We start from the raw sequence: 25099 nt of genomic DNA on the forward strand, positions 1-25099 counted from the left end.
TGAGGCTGATAGTCAGGCCAAACAGTTTTGTTGTGGTGGAGAACCTGTCCACAATGGTTTGGAGATGATTTTCTTGGTGGGCCATGAGAGCACAGTCATCTGCAAAGAGAGCTTCCAGGATGAGTCTCTCTGTTGTCTTTGTTTTTGCAGTCAGGCGGCGAAGGTCAAATAGTGAGCCATCCAGTCGGTATTTGATGTAGATGCCCAGGTCTAGATCCATCACAGCATGTTGTAATACTTGGGTGAAGGATAGGTTGAATAGTACCGGAGCGAGGACACAGCCTTGTTTCACGCCATTGGAGATGTTGAAGTGATCGGAAGTGTCTCCACCAGATAGGACTTCCCCTGTCATGTCGACATGAAAGAGCTGGATCAGTTTGATGAATTTTGCTGGGCAATTGAGCTTGCTGAGGATCACCCACAATGCGTCCCTGTTCACTATGTTGAACGCCTTTGTCAGGTCTATGAAGATAATGTAGAGACTCAGGTTCTGCTCAAGGCATTTTTCCTGCATTTGCCTCACCGTGAAGACCATGTCGATGGTGCTGCGATCTGGTCTGAAGCCACATTGTGATTCAGGCAGGTTCTGCTCTGAAACAGATGACAGGAGTCTGTTGAGTATAACACGGGCGAGGATCTTTCCAGCAGTGGAGAGTAGTGAGATGCCTCTATAGTTGTCACAGGCTGCTTGTGAGCCTTTGTTCTTGTATAGGGCTACGATGGAGGCATCTCTGAGTTCTGAGGGAATGTCTTCCTCTTCCCATATGCTGGTCAACACTATGTGGAATGCCTGGAGCACCTTTCCATTTAAGGCCTTGTACACCTCGGTTGGGATCCCGTCTTTACCAGTTGCCTTGCCTGCACTCATTTGTTTAATGGCTTTTTGGACTTCCTCTATTGAAGGAGGGATGTCAAGTTGTTCAATGGTGTGGTTTTGGGGGATCTGGTCAAGGGCGCTTTGGCCTACTGAAGCGGGTCAGTTGAGAAGCTGACTGAAGTGTTCTTTCCACCTGTTGCTGATGCCTTTTTTTTTTATCTTTTATGAGAGTGTCACCATCAGAGGATAGCAAGGGAGTGGTGGTGGGTTTTAATGGCCCATAGACAGTCTTGAGGGCACTGAAAAATTGTTTGTACTTTTTTGTGTCAGCAAAACACTGGATTTCTTCTGCCTTTTTTTTCCACCATCGGTCTTACATTTTTCTGATCTCACACTGCACCGTGGCTTGGAGAGACTTGAATCTGTTCTTTTTAGGAGCAGAATTTGGGTTATTTTTCCACTCCATAAAGGCTTTGTTCTTTTTGCTCAATAGGTCTTCAATAGCAGTGTTGTTCTCATCAAACCAGTCCTGGTGGTTGCATTGTTTGGGGCCTAGGACTGCCTTTGATGTTTCCTTCAATGCGTCTCTAAACTGGTTCCATTTCTCGGTTGAGCTTCCAGTAAGTAGTCCCTTGGGAGACAGCTTGTCGTCCAGGCAGGACTGGAATGTTTGCAAATAAGATGGATCTCTAAGATGACTCACATTGTAAAATGTGCGAACTGTCTGGGCGCGTTTTGGATGGCGAGGCGCAATGTGCATTTGAAGAGTAGCTCTAACCAATTGGTGGTCTGTCCAGCATTCATCTCCTCTCATGGCTCTGGTGATCTGTACATCCTGGATGTCTCGCCGGCTTACAATGATGTAGTCAATGAGATGCCACTGTTTTGATCATGGGTACATCCACATTGTTTTATATTTGTTTGCCATTCTGAACACAGCGTTCGTGATGGTGAATTCGAACTCTGAGCATTTGCTGAGTAGCAGTAGGCCATTGTTCATTTTGCCCATGCTGTGTTTGCTGAGCATTCCTTTCCATCTTTCATGGTCCTGGCCAACGTGTGCATTGAAGTCTCTCAGTAGTATCAGCTTGTCATTTGTGGGCACAGAGTGCAGGACGGCACTCAGATCAGAGTAGAACTGCTCGATGGTCTCCTCTGTGCTGGTCAGTGTTGGGGCATATGCACTGATGATTGTGGCATACCGGTCTTTGCTGAGAAGTAAACGGATCTTCATGAGCCTCTTGCTGATGCCCACAGGCAAGTCTGGCAGCTGTTTGAGCAAACTGGTCTTGATAGCCAGGCCAACACCGTGCATTCTGTCTTCATTTGTGGCTCTACCTTTCCAGAAGAAGGTGTATCCAGTGGTGGGTTCACTGAGTGATCCCTCTTCTGGTAAGCGTGTTTCACTTAAGGCTGAGATGTCAATATTATATCGTGCCAATTCTTTACTGATTAGAGCTGTTCTTCTCTCAGGTTTTGGGGTATTCTCTCTGTCGAGTAATGTCCTGATGTTCCATGCTCCTAGTAGGAGTTTCTTTGTATTTTGTTTCTTTTGATTTCAACCGCTTAAAAGGGATGACCCGCCAGCCGAGGTGTGCTGACCGGGTGTTTGTAGGGCAAGCAATGTTTGGGACACCTTTTCTAGTCCCCTCCCTTGATTAGGGTGAGCAGTGCTGTCCTAGAGAGGGCTGCTCAGTTGCCCAGGATGCTGCCAAATGTCCCTGCTGCCCTACAGGGCCAAGTGACCACTGGTCCGTGGGCCACCTACGTGCAGGATCGTGACTACAACTGCCAGTGGTCACAAGTTCACAAGTTCACAAGTCACTTACTAGAGTAAGTTAACACCTCCAAAGGCTACTGACCATACCCCTCACCCCCCTTGGGCAGTGCTAGGCAAATTGAAAGACTGCCATTGGTTTCTGTGAAGAAGGAGGAGTGACAGGAAGTGACAGAAAGTGATCTGGAAAAAAGGACCATAAAAAGAAGAGACCAACATGGTCTAGAAGTATTCTTTTCCTGGTGTTTGGAATTTGATTAGCTAAAAATAGACAAGGGGAGAGTTAATCCTATCTTCACATAATCTAATCAACTCCCAGGGTTTTTGATGCTCTGATCTATTTATCAAGCTCTGGGTGGTACAGTGAATAGAACATCCAGATCAGGAAGAGTGATCTTCCTGAGTTCAAACCTGATTGCAGACATTTATTTACTAGCTTTGTGACTCTGGGCAAATCACTTAACCCTATTTGCCTCAATTTCCTCATCTATCAAAAGAGCTAGAGAAGGAAATGCTAAACCACTCCAGTATCTTTGCCAAGAAAAACCCAAATGGGGTTACAAAGACTGAATATATGACTGAAATAGCTGAACAACAAAACAAAAACAAAAACAAAAAAACAATGGATCCTAATTTCTAGGCTTGCTTTCTCCATTGCCTTTCAAACTGGATGTGTAGTAGACATCTTAAACTCAATGTGGTCAGAACTGAACTCATTTTCTTCCCCTCCCTACAAACACTTTCCTCTTTCTAATATCCTTATGAAGAGCACCACCATCTTCTTAGTCATCCAGTTGCAAAACTTCAATGTCATCCTCAACTCCTTATCCTGTCATCTCTCGTATTCAATCTTTTGTCGAGTTCTATTGACTTCGACTTGGTGGCATCTCTCTTACATATTCCCTCCTCTCCTCAACACCTTGGTGCAGGCTCTCATCACCCCACACCTGGACTATTGAAATAGTCTACAGGTTGGTCTGCCTGTCACCAATTTCTCCCTACTTCAGTCTACCATTCAGTTGTTCAAGTGATCTTCCTAAAGTCCAGGACTGAACATACCCTCCCTCTACTCACTAAACTTCAATGGCTCCCTATCACCTATAGAATCAAATATAAAATACTCTTGTTGGCATTAAAAATTCTTCAAAACTTGCCCTGCCCCCACCTTTCTAATTCTTTCTTTTCCTTTCCTCACCCTACATACTTTGTTCTTCTTCCTTCTCCATCTGCTGACTGAATGTTTTCACTGGCTCTATCTCACACCTGCAATGCTCTCCTTCCTCATCTCTGACTATTTGCTTTCTTCAAATCCCAGGTAAAATTTCACTTCCTATAAGAAGCCTTTCCTGATGTGCCTTAATCCTGGTGCCTTCTTTCTTTTGAAGATTCCTAGTTTATATTATAGTGTGTTTGTATATAGTTCTCTTTCTTATCATCTCCCAGACTATGAGCTCTTTGGGGTATGGAGTATCTATTTTGCCTCTGATTGTAGTTCCTGTGTTTTTAGCACAGTGCTTGCAAGGCACATTATGAGCACTTAGTAAATGTTTATTGACTGATTCTCTGGGCCTCAATTGTCTTATTGATGAGATGAGAAAACTGAATTAGATGCTCTTCAAGAGAATGTTATTCATGGTGAAAGGGAAATAGAGGGTATCCTTGGGATACTTTTTGGTCTCTGATTTGACCTTTTTTATTTTATTTTTTTGTTCAGTCATTCCAGTCATGTCTGACTCTGTGATCAGGATCACAGAGTTGCGGTTTTCTTAGTAAAGACACTGGAGTGGTTTGCTATTTCCTTCTCCAGCTCTTTTTCTATTTGCCTGAGGTAAATAGGGTTAAGTGATCTGCTTAGGATCATGCAGCTAGTAAGTATCTGAGGTTGGATTTGAACACAGGCTTCCTGACTCCAGTCACCACTGGCTGCCCAGACATTTTGAATAGGAATAAGAATGAACTAAATGAGAAGTAGGGAGTACACTGTGCGAATTAAACTAATGGGATCATTTTATAATTGATCCAGTGGGCTCTATAAAGGACAAATGGGCAAAGCCAAAGATGCCAGTTACCTGAGGAAACTCACACATCCCTATCCACAGAATAGCACTTATATGTCCATATTGGTCCCAAAAGCCATATGGATGATCATTTAAATGGACAAGATGAATGTAATACTCACAAGAATTAAGAGAGGTCCTTTAACCACCAGTAACTTAAAAAATTAGGACTTTTTAAAAAATTAGGATATTTGTATTTGCTTTTAACCCTACTGTGAGCCAAAAGCAACAATACATGCTTTCAGTAAAGTTAGTCTGACTTAAAGAAAAAAATCTCTCTGGTAAAGTTGGCAAATTATTCTTCCTTAAAGTACAAATTTGACCATGTTTATCGCTCTTCCTTATTCAATAAACTCCAACGACTTCCTATCACCTCCAGGATCAAATATAAAAGGCTCTGCTTCACATTAAAAACTCTTCATAAACTCCTTTATTCCCCATATTTCCAGTCTTCTTATACTTCATAACCCCTTTCTTTCTCCCCTCCCTTCCTCATTTGACTTTCAAAGTCCTCCACAACCTGATGCCCTTCCCAGCTGTCCAGTCTTTTTGCATTTCATACCTGGCCACATATTCTGGGATCCAGTGCCAGTTGTCTCCTTGTTATTCCTTGCATCTCCAGCTATTTTCATTAGCTATCTCCTATTCTCAGAAACTTTTTCCTCGTGTCTGCCTCCTGACTTCCTGAGCTTCCTTTAAATCCCATTTAAAATCCCACTTTCTTCAAGAAGCCTTTGCTGAGGTGCTCTAGCTGTACTCAATCTCAAAATTTTTAAAAAGCAGCAACCAGAAAAACTATCTGATAACCTTTGACAAAAAAACCCCACCTATTTTTATTAAAATACTAGAAAGCAAAGGAATAAATGGGTCATTCCTCAAAATGATAAGTAATGTTTATCTAAAGCCATTAGCAAATATTATCTGCAGTAGGGATGATAGCAGTCTTCTCAATAAGATCAGGCTGAAGCAAAGATGTCTATTATCACCACTATTATTTAATACAGTACTAGAAATGCTAGCTTTAGCAATAAGAGAAGAAAAATAAATTGAAGAAATTAAAATTGGCAATGAGGAAACTAAACTGTCACGCTTTGCAGATCATATGACGGTATACTTAGAAAGTCTTAGAGAATCGACTAAAAAGCTGGTTGAAATAATTAGTAAATTCAGCAAAATTGCAGGAAACAAAATAAATCAACACAGATCATCAGCATTTCTATATATTACCAAGAAAGTTCAGCAGCAAGAGATAGGAAGAGAAATTCCATTTAAAATATCTTTAGACAATATAAAATAGCTGGAAATCTAATGCCAAGACAAACACAGGAATTATATGAACACAACTACAAAATGATTTCCACACAAATAAAGTCAGATCTTAGCAACTGAAAAAATGTTAATTTCTCATGAGTAGGCTGAGATAATAGAGTAAAAATGACAGTTCTACCTAAATTATTTATTCAGTACCATACTAGTCAAACTATCAAAAATTATAATTGAGAACTAGAAAAAATAATAACAAAATTTACTGGAAGAACAAAAGGTCAAGAATTTCAAGTAAGTTAATGGAAAAAAATGTGACGGAAGATAGCCTAGTGGTACCAGATCTTATACTGTACTATAAAACAATAATCATCAAAATGGTCTGATGCTGACTAAGAAATAGAATGGTAGATCAATGGAATAGATTACATACATAGGGTAAATGGCCTTGGCAACCTAGTCTTTGATAGACCCCAGCTTTTTGGATAAGAACTCACTATTTACCAAAAACTGCTAGGAAAACTAGAAAACAGTATGGCAGAAACTATGTATAGGCAAATATCTCACACCCTATACCAAATTAAAGTCAAAATACATATATGATCTAGTTATAAAAAGTGATACCATAAGTAAATTAGAGACATAGAATAGTTAACCTGTCAGATTTATGGAAAAGGGAAGAATTTATGACAAAACAAGATAGAGAAAGCATTATAAGATGTAAAATGAATCATTTTAATAGCATTAAATTAAAAAGCTTTTGTAAAAACAAAACCAATGGAACCAAGGTTAGAAGAGGAACAACAAACTGGAAAAACACATCTATTCTCTGATAAAGATCTCATTTCTTAAATTATTAGAAAGTATGATATAAATTCATATAAATAAAATTCATAAGAATATAAATCATTCCCCAATTGACAAATGGTCAAAAGATATGAACAAGTAATTTTCAGATGAAGAAATCAAACCTATCAATAATCATGTGAAAAAAAGTTGCAAATCACTTTTGACTAGAGAAATGCAAATTAAAACAACTCTTAAGTAATACCTCATACCTATCAGATGGGCCAAACCAATGAAGGAAAATAATAAATGTTCAAGGGGATTAGGCAAAATTGGGACACTAATGCATTGTTGGTGGAATTGTGGACTGATCCAAACATTCTGAATGATAATTTGGAGCTAAATCCAAAGGACTATAAAATTGTGCATACAATTTTTTTTAATTCTGTTTGGGTCTCAATACCAAAGAGAACATAAAAAAGCGGAAGGGACCTAATTGTACAAAAATATTTATAGCAGATCTTTTTTGTGGGGACAAATATTTGGAAATTGAGGGGATGTTTATCAATTGAGAAATGGCTGAACAAATTGTGGTATATATCAGTGATAATGAGCAGGATGATATAAGAAAAAGCTGGAAAGATCTACATGAATTGATGTAGATCGAACCAGGGGAACGTTGTACACAGTAACAGCAATATTATTTGATGATCGGCTGTGAAAAACTTAGCTACTTTTAACAGTACAGTAATCCAAGACAATTCTGAAGGACTTATGACAAAGAATGCTATCCACCTCTAGAAAAAGAATAGTTGGGTCTGGAATACAGATCAAAGCATACTATTTTCCACACTAGTTTTTTTTTTATGATTTTATTTTAGGTTTTATTTGAGTATTCTTTTAAAATGATGACCAATATTGGAGTATATTTTGCATGTCAATATAAGTATAACCCAGATAAAATTGCTTAACATCTCCCAGAGTGGGGATGGAAGGAAAGGAATGAGACAATTTGGATCTTACAATTTTAGAAAGTGTATATTGAAAATTATTATTACATGTAATTAGGAAAATAAAATATCTTTGTATAAAAAATAAATCTGATACAGGCCAAAAAATAGAGTAATGGATCAATGGAATAGATTAGGCCCTCAGCACACACACAACTGACCATAGGAACCTAGTGTTTGACAAATCAAAAGATCCAGCTTTTGGAATAACTCATTATTTGATAAACACTGTTGGGAAAACCATAAAACAGTATAGCTTAAACTAGATACACACTAACATCTCATGCCATATGCCAAAGTAAATTAAAAATGGGTAAATGATTTAAAAATAAAAGTGGATACCAGATACTAATTAGGGAAGCACAAAATAGTTTACCTGTCAGACTTACAGATAAGGGAAGAATTTATAACCAAACAAGATAAGGAGAACATTACAAGAAGTAGATAAGTTTGACTATATTAATTTTAAAAGGTTTTGGCATCTTCAAAACCAATGGAATCAAGAATAGAAGGAAATTTTATATACTGGGAAAGAATTGTGCATATTCTTTGACTCAGCAATACCGCTGTTAGGTCTATATCCTAAGGAGATCAAAGATAAGGGGAAAGGACCTACTTGTACAAAAATATTTATTGTAGCCATTTTTGTGGTATCAAAGAATTGGAAACTCATGAATTGGGGAAATGACTAAATAAGTTGTTGTATGTGATTGTAATAGAATACTGTAATGTTATAATAGAATTGTAAAAGATTGTAATAGAATAAGAAATGATGAACAGTATAATAAAAAATCTGGAAAGACTTGTGTGAAGTGATGCAAAGTGAAGTGAGCAAAACCAGGAGAACATTATACACATTAACAGCAATAATATACAATGATTAACTGTGACTGACAACTATTATCAGCAATGGGAGGATCCAAGACAACTCCAAGGAACTCAAGATGAAAAAAAACCCAACTATTTACTGCCATAGAAATAACTGGAAGAGCCCGAATGCAGGTTGAAGCATACTATCGTTTGCTTTATTTTTTTTCATGAATTTTTCTTTAGCGTAAGTGATATTTGTCTTTCACAATATGATGAACATGGAATTATATGTTGGATGATAAGGCATGTACAATCTATATCAAATTACCTGCTGTTTTGGGGAGGGGAAAGGAGTGGAAGGAAGGACAGAACATGGATCAAAAAATGTCAGAAAAGGATTATTAAACATTGTGTCACCATGTCAATTAAAAAAAATGATAATACTCAGAACAAATTGAATTGATATTATGAATTCAGGGTTGATTCAATATTAGGAATGAATGATTGAATGAATAAAGTATTTAATTGCTTACTATGTTCAAATCCTGATTCTAATTACTAGGGATACAAAAAGAAATGTAAGACAGTCCCTGTTCACAAGGAGCTCACATTCTAATAGTTGTTAATTAATTAATGTTAATTAATTCTCATGTTGTCTCCCAGAACACACACGATGGGTTTCATTTGACAGTAAGATGGAAAAGTTCCATGATTCTTAGAGTTCAGTGGCAAAGAAGATGCTAATGCCTCTTCTTTAATGTCATTTCCATTGTCAAAATCCTATCTTTTTCTGATATTGAACAATTTCACAGTGTCAAAGTCTTTAGTTTACTTTTATTCTGGATCTTTAGTGGAGTTGTGAATTGATCCAACCATTCTGGAAGGAAATTTGGAATTATGCCCAAAGGGCTTTAAAAGATTACATGCCCTTTGATCCAGCCATACCACTACTGGGTTTGTACCCCAATGAGATTAAAAAAAAAGTTTGTACAAAAATATTTAGAGCTGCGCTTTTTGTGGTGGGGAAAAAAAATGGAAAACAAGGGGATATCCCTCAACTGGGGAATGACTGAACAAATTGTGATATATGATGGTGATGGAATACTATTGTGCTATAAGGATTGAGGAACTGCTTGATTTCTATATGAACTGGAAAGACCATCATGAGCTGATATAGAGTGAAATGAGCAGAACCAGTAGCAGAAACATTGTGGAACAATCAAATGTAATAGACTCTGCTAACAACAGCAAGGCAATGATTAAGAACAATCCTGTAGAACTTATGAAAAAGAACACTGTCCACATCTAGTGAAAGATCTATGAGAGTAGAAACACAGAAGAAAAACATGTGACTTATCACTTGGTTATATGGGTATATGATTTGGGGTTGTGGTTTTTAAAAGATTATTACAAATATGAATAATATGGAAACAGGTTTTGAGTAATAAGACATGTATAAGGCAGTGGAATTGCTTGTCAGCTCTGGCAGGAGGGCAGGGGAGGAGAAGGGAGAGAACATGAATCATGTAACCATGGAAAAATATTCCCCCAAAAAATAATGCAACCCACCCCAATAAATAAAATTTAAAAAATTTAAAGAAGGATGAACAACAATGACATAAATAGATATGAGATGATTTTAGAGAGGACACTAGCAGCTAGGGGCATGATGTGTTTGAAATTAGGAGAAACTTCATGTGGAAGATAAAGCTTGGGCTGAGCCTCAAGGGAAACCAGGGATTGTTAGAGATGGAAGTAAGAGAAAAGTGCATTCCAGGCATAAGGGACAGCCAGTGCAAAAGTATGGAGAGGGGAGAGGAAGTATTTAAGGACAGTTCTGTTGGACTACAGTGTATATGAAGGCAAATAATGTATAACAAGATTGGAAAAGTTGATTGAAAGGTGTTTAAATGTGAAAAGAGGAGTTTCTATTTGTGTCTAGATGTAATAGCAAGGCACTAAAGCTTATGGAATAGAAGAATGACATGTTCGTACTTGTCTTTTAGGAAATCATTATAGCAGTTTTAAGAGTGAAGAAAGGCTAGTGACCAGGGTCTAAATGATCATCATCCTTGCTCTGCACATGGTTTGTCTAAATATAATCTAGATAATGACCAATACTGGTTCTAAAGGGCAAACAATTAATGGTGCCTTCCTCTTCTTAATAGAAAGACGGAGATTATAGGTGCCAAATATTGTTTAAGTTGTTAGATGCAGTAGCTGTGTTGGTTGGTTTTGCTTAACTGCTTATTCTTTATGACAACGGAAGCAGAGTGAATATCAGTAAAGAGCTGTGGTGTAAAAGATAAAAGGAATCAATAAAACATAAAAACAAATAAATGTAAACTGGGATCCCATTAACATTTGGGATGCTAGCATTGGGATGATGTCACTCTGCTGACTTATGTTGAGCTTGTCCACTAAAACTCTGAGAACTTTTCTACATGAACTATTATCTAGTTCTACTTTTCTTTGTCCTGTACTTCTCTGATTTGAACCAGAGTACAGAACTGACACTTAAACCTAATCATTTTAATTTAGTTTTTATTATTTTATTTATTACTTAATTGATTAATTTAATTTTTCTATAATAATTATTTGATTTAGTTGAACATTCTAAGTCAGAGGTGTCAAACATGCCAACCACAGGCTGTATTGACCCACAACATTCCCAAGAGTGATCCACACAAGATTAAAATGTAATTGAGAGGGGCATTTAGGGAGCTCTTTGGATGGAGAGCCAGACCTAGAGAGGGGAGGTCCTGGATTCAAATCTATCCTCAGACACTTCCTAGCTGTGTTACCCTGGGCAAGTCACTCAAACTCAATTGCTTAGCCCTTACCACTTTTTTTGCTTGGAACTTATACTTTGTATCAATTCTAAGACAGAAGGTAAGGTGTTTTTTTTTTTTAATGTAACTGGGAAATATTTGACAAAATAAACAAAAATGCAATAAAATATAGATAAAATTAATATATTATTTTCTAAGTCAGTATGTGGTCTTCAAGGATCGTTATGTATGATTTAGAGGCCCCCATTTCTATTTGAATTTGACATCACTGTTTTTAGCTGTCAAAGTATTTTTAGATCTTGGCTGTGTCTTCCACATTTTACTCAATGTAGAATATTAGCTAGTCCCTGAACTTGATTTGTCATTTTCTATTTCCATATATTTGTAAAAGTTATCCCACTTCCTGGTTAGAAAAGGTCTCCCTCCTTATCTCTTCCTCTGAGAATCTTTGTCTTTCTTTAAGATTGCTCAAATGTGCTATGGGGGAAAAATTCCCCTGTTTATAACTTTGGGTACAAGTCATTAAAGCTATTTCATTTAGAGTTACAAGTTGAGGCACATAAAAAGCATTGATTGGCCTTAAAGAAAGGAAGCTACTCAAGGCCAATTGGATTTCTGAATGAATCCTTTCCCATAGGCATTATAGTATAAGAAAAGCATAGAGTCATACTGGATTTACAAATGATCATCCACTGGCCTTAAGGACAGTTTGCTGTGTTCTGTTGATTCAATGGGTGTTGAGATCAGGTAGATCCTTTTTTTTGTTTTTGTTTTTTTGTTTTGTTTTTGTGGTTGTCTTCGAACTAGAATAAAGGGAGAAAAAAAGTAAAATATGGACATGACTACCCAATTTACAATAAAATTAAGATTAATTCTAAAATGGATTTGTTCAAGAAAGAGACAATAGAAGACTTTCTGTTTTTCTGCTACCATATGGACAACCTTCTGTGGGAAATTTTCCTTAATGTTGTTATCTTAGAGCTCTGAACTTAGAGTCAAGAAGACCTAGTTCAAATCCTGCCTTAGATACTTACTAACTGTGAAACTCTGGGCAAGTCACTAAGCCCCACTTAGTCTTGATTTCCTCATCTATAAAAATCAAGGAAAAATAGTGCCTATTTGATAGGTGCTGTGAGGATCAAAAGATTTTCATATTTAAAGCATTTCGCAAACCTCAAAGTGTTACACAAATGGCAGTTACTGTGTCATTTGTATTTTGCTTTACGTTATACTTATTTGTTTACATGTGATATCCTTTTAGTGGAATGTAAGCTCCATGAGGAGAAAGGTTAATTTGTTTTATCTTTTTTCCCCCCAGAACCAAGCATAGGACCTTATATAAAGTGGGCAATATTTCTAGGATTGAATCTACTCTAATATGGCAGCTATTCTTATCAGTTTCCTATCATCTGCACATTGACAAGCATGTCTTCCATATGACTTCATTGGAATTGCCAATACAAATGTTCAACAGTGCAGGGCTAAGAACAGATCCTTGAGGTATTCCAAAAGAAATTTCCTTCTGAGTTAAAGACTTAAAACTAATTGGAAGAGACCCTAGAGATTATCCTTCCCAGTCCACTCATTTTACAACTGAAGAAAAAACTGAGTCCTAGAGAAGCTAAGTGAACAGCTCAGGGTCACATGGATAGCAAGTTCTTAGGTGTCAGGATCTGAATTCAGGTTTTCTGATTCCAAATTGAGTATTCTTTACAAAATTGGTATCGACCCATTAATGACTACTCTTTAGATCCAAACACAACCAGTTTTGAATGTTCTCAACTGTACAGTATATAGATCACATTTTATCCACTAGGACAGCATGGGAGATGTTTTCCAAATATTTTGATAAAATCTAATTACACTGTATCTATAGTATTTCCACAATCTATTGGGCAACTGCCTAAAACAAAAACAAAAATGAAACAAAACAAAAAATCCAAAAAAACTATCTATTTACCATGCCCATGGAAGGTCACTTCAAAAACAGAACTCACAATCTGACACCTCTGAAGTACCCTCTATCCCTGGGACCCCTCCCTCTGTTTGGGAAGAAGAGAGGTCCTATCTCCCAGAATCTTCATTTAACAAGACTGTCCTGACCAGCCATCTTTTCATTTTCTACTAGGCTTCATTCCAAAGAATTTCAACTTCCTTTTTGGTATTGTCTTCTCCATTAGAATATAAGCTCCTTCAATTCTGAGGGACTTATGCACACCCAGGGAAAGAACTATGGAAGTAGAAACACAGAAGAAAAACAACTGCTTGATCACATGAGTCAATGGGGATATGACTGGGGATGTAGACTCTAAGTCCATGTTGGCAAACATGACACACATGTCAGCACTGACACATGTATCCATTTTTATGACATGTGGCCACATGCAGGCTCAGCACACCTTGGGCCCAAGAGTCACGCAGGGAGCTGCACACTCCCAGTTGTGGCCAAGGCCATGCCCTGGCCTGGCCCCAGGGGGGATGGTTGCTTGGTCACGGGGTCAGGGGACAGAGGTGGGCTGCCCACGCCAGGCAGTTGTTGTTTGTGGGGCTCCAGTGAGGGCAGGGAGGAGGAGCTCACAGAAGAAGCACGTGTGGACAGGCAGGCTGGCGGATGGCAGTCTCTGCTCTCACAGTGCCCCAGGCCAGTCGGCTGGGGAGGAGTGTGGTGGCATGGGGCTGGACCAGCGGAAGACGGGGCAGAGCTCCAGCCCATGTACAATAGAGGAGTGCCTGGAACCAATTACCAGACACTTTTAGCACACTGAAAAATATAGCAATGGCTTTACTCATAATTTTTCCCTCTCTGTTTACTTTTGTGAGACCTTCTTCTCAGTGTTAAATAATATCAAAACCAACAAAAGAAACACATTTACAGATGAAGTTAGTAGTGCTTGTTTGGGATTGAAATGACAAAATACCAACCTTCAAATGAAAATTTAGCCAATGAAATTCAGCAACAAAAAAGTCACTAATAGGCAGGTTAGTTAAAGAATTCCTGAACCCTCCCCCTCAATTATCTTAGTTCCATGGCACCCCACAGAAGTTAAATAATATCAAGACCAACAAAAGAATCTGACTGACACTGAACAAAGAAGTCACTAAGCAGGTAACTTAAATAATTAGTTTTTGGTTTATTAAATATAGTTATATATTAAAATTAAACATTTTTGTTATTTAAACTAGAAATATCACAAAGTTATTTTTTTTTCCTTGAAGTGACACACCACCCGAGTTATGCTCAGTTTTTTGGTGAATTTTGACACACCAAGCTCAAAATGTGATCACTGCTCTAAGTGATCACCCTAATGCAAATATTAATAATAGGTCTTCATCAATGACACATGTAAAACCCAGTAGAATTGCTCATTGGCTAGGGGAAGGGGATGGAAGGAGGGGAAGGAAAGAACATGAATCTTGTAACCATGGAAAAATATTCTAAATTAATTAATTAAATTTAAAAAAAAGAATATAAGATCCTTTAGGGCAGAGATTATCTTTGTTTTTTATTATATTTGTATTCAAACACTTTATAATCAATCAATGAATACATATTTATTAAATGTCTAACATGTGTCATTCAATCATTTTTATTTATGTCTTCCATCCCTTTGTGACCTCATTTGGTTTTATTTTTTAGCAAAGATCCTGGGGTGGTTTACCATTTCCTTCTTCAGCACATAGTAGGCACTTAAATATTTTTTGGCTCAATTATGAAACAATTGAAAAAAATATCTTCATAATGCCAGACCATTGGAACAATAGGAAACTCTTGGCTAAGATTTCTAGGATCAGGATTTAGTAAGAAGTAAGTTTATATAATATACTAGCCAGTTTTTAATGACTATGTCATCAGTTAATTTGCTCATTTAATTATACAAAATCAACAAAAATATGAAACAGCTATACTGTTCAACTAAATGAAAATAAAGTCGTGGAATTAAAAATTTCAGAATTGGGAAGAAACTTGACAGACCAGCTTCCTTTACTGCATTGCCAAAGGTCTCTCAGGGCAAAAATGGCAGAGCTGGGATTCGTATATGGGTTTTTCTTTCAGCACCAAAACCAGAGTCCTTTCTACTCTACCACACTGCCTCTCTTAGAAGTGCTGGCTCCATTTTGTTAGACCAAAACTGCTGTGCCAATTATGTCCCAATCTCTTTGTTATGGTCATGCCAAGCTGTCTACAGTCCTAGCCCAATGTTAATTAATACTGTTAAGTGTGCTGTTGCAGAGTCATGGATGTCAGGTTGTAAGGGATTGCCTCCATGGCCCTTTAGGACATTAAGCTCTTTTAGTACAAAGCTATTTCTCTAGACCACCTCCATAATGAGTAGAAAAGTACAGTGGAACCCCTGTGGTGCTTATGCCAAATACAAATTCTTTTATGTGTCTGTTAAAAACCGAAGTTCAAAAATTTAAAGTCCAGAGAGTGAAAAAGCTACTTTCTGACCTTCCATTACATCTTCTATTACTGGATTGTAAAACTTATGAATATATAAGACAGATGACCTTGGCTAGAGGATTCTTTTCTTAACCAGCACACAAAGCAATTGAACTGTCTCTTTGTGTTGGCTGCTCTACTAATTGAACATTTTATGTGCTTTTCCAGAGCACAATTACTTGATCTCAGATAATGGACAATAGCCTGTTGTATATTTTCCCAACTTTGACATTAGCTTCCTATACAGATCAAGTTTTCTATTATGGATTTTCTGATACATTTTTTGTATGTCAGTTAAAATTGTATAACACCTTAGAATTATTGGCCTGGACAAGACCTAGAAATAATCTGTTCCATCCCTTACCTTTTATAAATGAGGAAATTGAGGCCCAGAATGATATAGTGACTTGCCCAACATCACAAAACTAGTACAAAGTCTTGTAAGGGACTTAAACAAATAAACAAACAAACAACAAAAAAAAAACCTCTTACCTTCTTTCATAGAATTGGTGCTAAATATTAATTTCAAGGCAGAAGTGTAATAAGAATGAGGCAACTGGGATTAAGTGACTTGCCCAGGGTCACACAGCTAGAAAGTATTTGAGGCCAAGTTGGAATTCAGAATAATGATTCTTCCTGACTCCAGGTTGTAAAAGTTAAATTAATATACATTGATTTCAAATATTATATTTTTAAAGTTTTATTAATGATCATTGGAAGTAAAGGAATTAAAAGGTAACAAAATAAAAACCACATGCCTATAGAGAATCTACCTGATAAAAAACCCCATGCTCCACCACAGGAAGCAAAGAGAGCAGGACCAGGAACCCCACCCAATATATCTCCCTGTGTCTACATCACCGCGTAACAACAGGAAGTCAGTGGGTTCCTAGGAAATGCAGTTTTTAGGGTAACAAATTTCTAATTACACAAGGTCCAGCACTCTTCACTGTATCATCTAGCTGCCTTCAATAGTGGTATACTTCTTTAATAAAACTATACAGATTGAAAAGACATTGAGGACAGAGTCCAATTCTCTTTTATATTTTGGCTCCTGATAATATCTATCAGTGTTTTGCTTTATACATAGTTGTTGAATGAATTAATTATATTAATAGTTATTTCTTATTTTTATTTGCTAAAACAAAATATCTATTTACTAGTATACACACACACATATAGATATATATATCTCTATATATCTCTCTATATATACATACAGGGATAAGAATTAAACTTGTGATTTCATTGGTATAGGGAATTCCCAGTTGAGGAAACATCCTCTATCAATGTATGTCATTACCTTCTCTGCAACTTTAGTCTGAAAGAGATTATGGCAATGAAAAGTTAAGCAGCTTGCCAAACATCACATATTCAATGTTTCAGAGGTATCTATGGAATTTAGATCTTCTTGACTTTGAGGCCAGCTCCCTGTCCATTACCTCACATTTGCCTGGTGTAAGAGAAGGTTTGAGATCTTGGGAAAAAAATGAATTTGGAAGAGCTGAAGGATTATACAGCAGTGGGGGATGGGGGGAAAAGGAACACAGAATTTTGGAGAGAGAGGGAGGAGAGAGCTGATTGAGGAGTTGGAAAAGTGACTTCTGTCTGGAAACACACACCACAGAGGTTGGCTCTGGCTAATTCCCTGATCCAGTGATCTCTTTCCCTGTGATTCCTGACCCCAGATCCTCACAAGAAGACAAGCCAATTGGACAGAACTTTGAAACATAAGCTGTCCATTAAGAAAGATTTCCATTAACTGCCTTGAATTTGAACTTGGGGACACTCAATGTGCAGCCAAGAACCAGAATGTCTTTACTTTGACCCCAAGGGGTTCAGGTGAACCAAAACCTGATCTGTCTAACTTTTGGGGGAAGGATATTAGTTAGTTAGGGACCCCTTCTCCCTCCTTCCTTCTTGAACTTCAAATCCTTACCCTCCATCTGCCCTGTTCCTTTTCTGTTTCCCTCAACTCAATTTTAGCTAATAAGATGCAGGAACTGACAAACTGTTACTAGAGGGAAAGTTGAGATTGAGAGGGAGAGAAGTGCTATTTCTCTCTCTCCCCAGGAAGAAAAGAGGCTTATCACCATAAGCCTCTTCAAGGAGATCCTTCAGAGAACCCAGCAGTTAAGAGTTGAGGGCAGCCATAGTGGAGGGTTTGGGGGGGCGGTGTTCAGAGAGTGCTGAGAATGAAAAGACAAACCATTCTCCTTTCTCTCCCTTGGCTTATCAACATCACCTCCTCACTCTCTACCTGCCTTAGAGGGAGAAGACTCCATTCCCTTTATCACCTTTTCCCCTTATAAATCTCTCCTCTTTTACCCCTCTATTACAATGGAGACAGGGGACTTTTTTCCCCTGAAGGAAAGAATGAAGCATAAGGTTTGCTAATTTCCTCCAAAGTTACCAAGGGCTATCTTTTGACTTATTGAAGCTTCAAGACAATGTGGGTACCGTGGGTACTAGTTTTGGTACTAATTTGGTACTAGTTTATGAATATATCATAAAGTTAATGAGCAGAACAAAAATTTCCCATGTGTTTATCTCTAGACTCATACCCAGGAAGGATTATGATGACCCTGGTCAAATGCATAAATCTTGCACTTGTAGGGAAGAAGTAGAAGGAATTTACTTGTCCTGAATCAGCTAGGGTTGAGACCCAGGGACAAACCTAATAGAATAATGATATTTTCCCCAAGGAAGAAGACACCCTCTGTAGCAGACAGAATTTCAAGCAGATGGCCGGAGCAGTTTAGCAAAGGAGCAGATAATATCAGTTTGGGAGCCTGAGGGTAGTGGTAAGTATGAAGATGGAATAGTATTTCAGTGGAAGATAGCTCAGAAGGCAGAACAGAGGGGGAGCTATAGAAGGTATAATAATAGGAAGGAGAAGTTGGGAAACACTTGAAGGAGCTGATAAGAACTATGCAAGGTGCTCTAGTTGAGCCATAGAAGCCTGAATTATTGAGAAGCATGAATTTTCTAGTGACTGTTCTTTTTTCCTATGAAGTTAGGAGTCTATGAATGAGCAGGTAGGTGGTGTAGTAGAAATAGAGCACCAGGACACAATTCAAGAAGACTTGAGTTCAAGACCAGCCTCAGACACTTACCACCTATGTAATCCAGGGCAAGTCACTTAATCCCCATTTGCTTCAGTTCCTCATCTGTAAAATGGGTATATGCTGGAGAAATGAATGGCAAACCTCTCCAATATCTTTGCTATGAAACCCCCATGAACTTTATTCAACACAGAGGCAGACACAAGCGAACAACAACAAGGAGTCTATGGAGATTATATCCATTATTGTGTGGCTGAGCTGAGAATGACTTTACTACATCATTTTACTCTTTATTTACTCTTTCTCAATAAAAAAAAAATTTTGCTATTTTATCTATTGCTTCTGTCTAGTCTTTTGGCAGGGAAGGTATTATATGTGAGATTGAGCACAATTTTTATAACTATTACTACCCCAAACACATCCCATTGAATCTGTGGTAGTAAAAAGTTTCATAGTCAAATCAGACCCAGGTTATATTTGTAACATGTAAGCTCATCTGAAATACTTATATTTCTGAACTGATGTATTGCACTATATCAAATTGAAGCTATCCACACTAGTTGTGTATACTAGAGGATTTGTGTGTGTGTGTGTGTGTGTGTGTGTGTGTGTGCGTGCACATGCACATCTGTGTCTGGGTGGGAAAGCAATGAGTCTATTTTGATGGTTAAGGTATGTATTTTTACATTGTTTGAGGTAGCCTCAAATAAAAAAAAATAACATTACTCAAGTGGCTAAAACTAACAGTGTTGAGGATCTTTATTTTTCCTTTTTAAAGTCCAGGCTTTAATTTTCAAACAATTTTTCTTTTTAATGGTTCAACTCGGTTATTTGACAAAGATTTATTAGCTAGCTATTATGTACAGGGCTTTGTTCCAGACACTGGAAATACAAAGGGAAAATATTGACCAGACTCTGTCCTTAAGGAGCTTACATTATATGAGAGAGATGTAACATATCTGCATATGAAAAAATGCCGAATATATATAAAGTAATTTTAGGGGAAAGGCTTAGGCATAATAGAAAGGGAATTCAAGTCATATCAGTCAACCAAGCTCCTTGATCTAAAGAATCAATATGTAATTGTGTCAAAGTGATATTTTTTGCCTTGCTAAAGTGACATTGCCACAGTGGCTCTCCAATTACTAAAAAGCTTGTGCTAAAAAAGGCAATATAGTAGAGTGGAAAGAACTCACCTTGAAAGCATGAAGACCTAAGTTCAAGTCCTGTTTCTGAAACGTAGGAAATGTATGATCGTAGATCATTTCACCTCTTAGTCCTCTAGACTATGTATCCAGATGGTGTATAGGAAGTTCCTACTTGTATTGGTAAAGGATATTTCCCCATCAAAAAATTCCTTGTTCCCAAAAAATAAAATTTCTATCTCTTTTGCAAAGGAAGAACTTGGCTCTTGTCTCAGAGTATTTACTACTGAAGAGAGAGAGAGAGGTTTTTTTATTGACCCTAATGATAAGGATGTAGAAAAGACTTTACACTATGCTCTGGTTACCTTTTGGAGGCGATATAATGACCATATGATAAGCTACTTATCCCTGTTCTCCAAAGTAGTACTCTAGAGGGAGTTATTGGGAAATTTACTATGCCACTCCTTGTGCTTTTTAAGAAGATTTTTATATTGTTTTATGTTTTTATTATTTTAAGTTCTTTCTTCAGCTGTTAGGTTTGTTTTAAGATTATTTTAGTGATGGAATACCCCACTAGAAAACTTTAGGATTTTGCCACCAAAGGGTGGTATATATTAGGAACTTGGTTGTCACTGGCTGACTTTAGGAATGTGGCCTTAATCAGTCTATTCCTCCAAGATCTTTACTCTTTGCTTATCCCAGCACTACAATTTGTATACAAGGTGGTGGTTCCCAGAGTATGAACTACCCGGTTCTTTAAAGAAGTAGGTAGGACATTTAGATGCATGGTGGCTAAGATATAGGAGGTAAACGCTTGGGTGGCACAGTAGTATCAGATTATTTCTGATCTACAACTGCCTATAATTCTTAGCCTTGAGGTTCTAGCTGGGTGACTATGGAAGAGAGTAGTATTGCACATCCTTTTAACTTTAAAATATATGTTTTTTAGTGTCCAATTAGAAAAGATGGTTTAACTTGAATTTTATAATTTATGGGTACTTACTGCATTTTAAATTGTGCATTACAATGATTGGACTCACTTAATTAAACAGTCTATAATATCACCCACCCAATACTATCAAAAGAAACTTAACAGGTAACACTACAGTATTATCATTTATTTGTGTGTGTGTATGTGTGTGGGGATCTTGGTTCATCAGGATAGAAAAACATTGAGTTCCAGTAGAAAAATTATGGAGGTTAGGCATGAAGAATATTTAAATAGAAAAATGTAGGACTAGTTTACAGTGAGGTTGGACTCATTGTTTCAGAGAAATGTCTTTAAACTCATTTAAATTAATCATAGATAGAATAAAATGCCTAGGAGTAAATCTTCCAAAACCATTCCCAAAACTATATGAACATAACTACAAAATACTTTTTATGCAAATAAAGCCAGATTTAAATAATATTAATTGATAAGAAATATTAATTGTTCATGGGTGGGTAGATGTGATGTAATTAAAATGACAATCCTACCTAAACTAATCTACTTATTAAGTGCCATCCCAATTAAATTACCAAAAAATTAATTTTATTGAATTACAAAAAATAATAAAATTTTTTTGGAAAAAAGGTGAAGAATATCAAAGAAAATATTGAAAAAATGTTAAGGAAGGAGGTCTAGCTAGTAGTATCAGATTTCAAACTACATTATAAAACAATAATTATAAAAACTATTTAGTACTGGCTAAGTAGATCAGTAGAACAAAATAGACACAGGCGGATCAGTTTTAAAAGATTATAGTAATTTTGTATTTGAAAAAAGTAACATTCTAAGTTTTTTAAATAAACATTCATTTGGTAAAAATCATTGGAAAAATTAGAAAGCAGTTTGGCAGAAACTAGACATAGACCAATATCTTACAACATTTATCAAAATAAGCTCAAAATGGACCCATGACCTACGTATAAAGGGAGATAAATAAATTAGAACAACAGGGAATATATTACCTATTAGATTTATGAAGAGGAGAAGAATTTATGAATTAACAAGTGATAGATAGCATTATGCCAAAAAGAATACCCCTCGCCATGAAGGAACATATGGAATCCTAATGCAGATTGAAGTGTACCATTCTTTCCTCTATGAATTTTTCTCCAAGGTGTAGAAATAATAGATGAATTATGAAACTAATAAGCAATGGATTGATTATTGATTGATGAACTGATTTAGATACTCTGTTTACTGTGCTTACAAAGTATCTTCAGTTTATATAAGTGAAGTGAAGCTCATAAGTGAATTCTCTTCTGGGTCAGGTACAAGGACACTAAAGAGACTCTTATTATTAAAAAATTAACTATTTATTGAAAATATAAGGATATAAAGAATTTCTAACTCTAAGGGATTCTAACTCCACCCAAGTAAAACTCCCTAGTTCTGCAAGGAACTACTTCTCCTGTTTCCTCAGGCTACACTGATCCTTCCTGATCTGATTGACCCAAAGTTTTACTATTCTAAATAAACTGACACTATTACCTTTATAATTCTTTTTTTTATTTTATAATATTTTATTTGATCATTTCCAAGCATTATTCATTAAAGACAAAGATCATTTTCTTTTCCTCCCCCCCACGCCCCATAGCCAACGCGTGATTCCATTGGGTATCACATATGTTCTTGATTCGAACCCATTGTCATGTTGTTAGTATTTGCATTAGAGTGTTCCTTTAGAGTCTCTCCTCTGTCATGTCCCCTCAACCTGTAGTCAGGCAGTTGCTTTTCCTCGGTGTTTCTACTCCCACAGTTTGTCCTCTGCTTATGAATAGTGTTTTTTCTCCTATATTCCTGCAGATTGTTCAGGGACATTACACCGCTACTAATGGAGAAGACCATTACGTTCGATTATACCACAATGTATCAGTCTCTGTGTACAATGTTCTCCTGGTTCTACTCCTCTCGCTCTGCATCATCACTTCCTGGAGGTCATTCCAGTCTCCATGGAATTCCTCCACTTTATTATTCCTTTTTGCACAATAGTATTCCATCACCAACATATACCACAATTTGTTTAGCCATTCCCCAATTGATGGGCATCCCCTCGTTTTCCAATTTTTGGCCACCACAAAGAGCGCAGCTATGAATATTCTTGTACATGTCTTTTTGTCCATTATCTCTTTGGGGTACAGACCCAGCACTGCTATGGCTGGATCAAAGGGTAGACATTCTTTTATCGCCCTTTGGGCATAGTTCCAAATTGCCCTCCAGAATGGTTGGATCAGTTCACAACTCCACCAGCAATGAATTAATGTCCCTACTTTGCCACATCCCCTCCAGCATTCATTACTTTCCTTTGCTATCATGTTAGCCAATCTGCTAGGTGTGAGGTGATACCTCAGGGTTGTTTTGATTTGCATCTCTCTGATTATAAGAGATTTAGAACACTTCTTCATGTGCTTATTAATAGTTTTGATTTCTTTATCTGAAAACTGCCTATCCATGTCCCTTGCCCATTTATCAATTGGAGAATGGCTTGGATTTTTGTACAATTGATTTAGCTCTTTATAAATTTGAGTAATTAAACCTTTGTCAGAGGTTTCTATGAAGATTTTTTTCCCAATTCGTTGTTTCCCTTCTGATTTTAGTTACATTGGTTTTGTTTGTACAAAAGCTTTTTAATTTCATGTAGTCGAAATTATTTATTTTACATTTTGTGATTCTTTCTATGTTTTGCTTGGTTTTAAAGTCTTTCCCCTCCCAAAGGTCTGACATGTATACTATTCTGTGTTTACCCAATTTACTTATGGTTTCCTTCTTTATGTTTAAGTCATTCACTCATTTTGAATTTATCTTGGTGTAGGGTGTGAGGTGTTGATCCAAACCTAATCTCTCCCATACTGTCTTCCAATTTTCCCAGCAGTTTTTTTTGAATAGTGGATTTTTGTCCCAAAAGCTGGGATCTTTGGGTTTATCGTATACTGGCTTACTGAGGTCGCTTGCCCCCAGTCTATTCCACTGATCCTCCTTTCTGTCTCTTATCCAGGACCAAATTGTTTTGATGACTGCTGCTTTGTAATATAGTTTAAGGTCTGGGACTGCAAGGCCCCCATCATTTGTGTTTTTTTTTTCATTATTTCCCTGCATATCCTTGATCTTTTGTTCTTCCAAATGAACTTTGTTATGGTTTTTTCTAAATCAGTAAAGAAATTTTTTGGGAGTTCAATGGGTATGGCACTAAATAGATAAATAAGTTTGGGTAGGATGGTCATTTTTAGTATATTGACTCTTCCTATGCATGAGCAGTTAATGTTTTTCCAATTGCTCAAGTCTAGTTTTAGTTGTGTGGAGAGTGTTTTGTAGTTGTGTTCATATAGTTCCTGTGTTTCTCTCGGAAGATAGATTCCTAGGTATTTTATTTTGTCTAAGGTAATTTTGAATGGGATTTCTCTTTCTAGTTTTTGCTGCTGAGCTGTGTTAGAGATATATAGAAATGCTGATGACTTATGCGGGTTTATTCTGTATCCTGAACTTTGCTAAAGTTGTTGATTATTTCAATTAGCTTTTTGGTTGCATCTCTAGGATTCTTTAAGTAGACCATCATGTCATCTGCAAAGAGCGATAGCTTAGTCTCCTCCTTGCCTATTTTGATGCCTTCAATTTCTTTTTCTTCTCTAATTGCTACTGCTAGTGTTTCTAGTACAATGTCAAATAGTAGAGGTGATAATGGGCATCCTTGTTTCACTCCAGATCTTATTGGGAATGCGTCTAGTTGATCCCCATTGCAGATGATATTAGCTGATGGTTTTAGATATATACTGTTTATTATTTTTAGGAATGACCCTTCTATTCCTATGCTTTCTAGTGTTTTTAATAGGAATGGGTGTTGTATTTTATCAAAGGCTTTTTCTGCGTCTATTGAGATAATCATGTGGTTCTTGTTGGTTTGCTTGTTGATAAGGTCAATTATGTGGATGGTTTTCCTAATGTTGAACCAGCCCTGCATCCCTGGTATAAATCCTACTTGATCATGGTGTATGACCCTTCTGATCACTTGCTGGAGTCTTTTTGGTAGTATTCTATTTAAGATTTTTGCATCTATATTCATTAGGGAGATTGGTCTATAGTTTTCTTTCTCTGTTTTTGACCTGCCTGGTTTTGGAATCAGTACCATGTTTGTGTCGTAAAAGGAGTTTGGT

Source organism: Monodelphis domestica, chromosome 3 (genome assembly GCF_027887165.1).
Source record: "Monodelphis domestica isolate mMonDom1 chromosome 3, mMonDom1.pri, whole genome shotgun sequence".
NCBI classification, from domain to species: Eukaryota; Metazoa; Chordata; class Mammalia; order Didelphimorphia; family Didelphidae; genus Monodelphis; species Monodelphis domestica.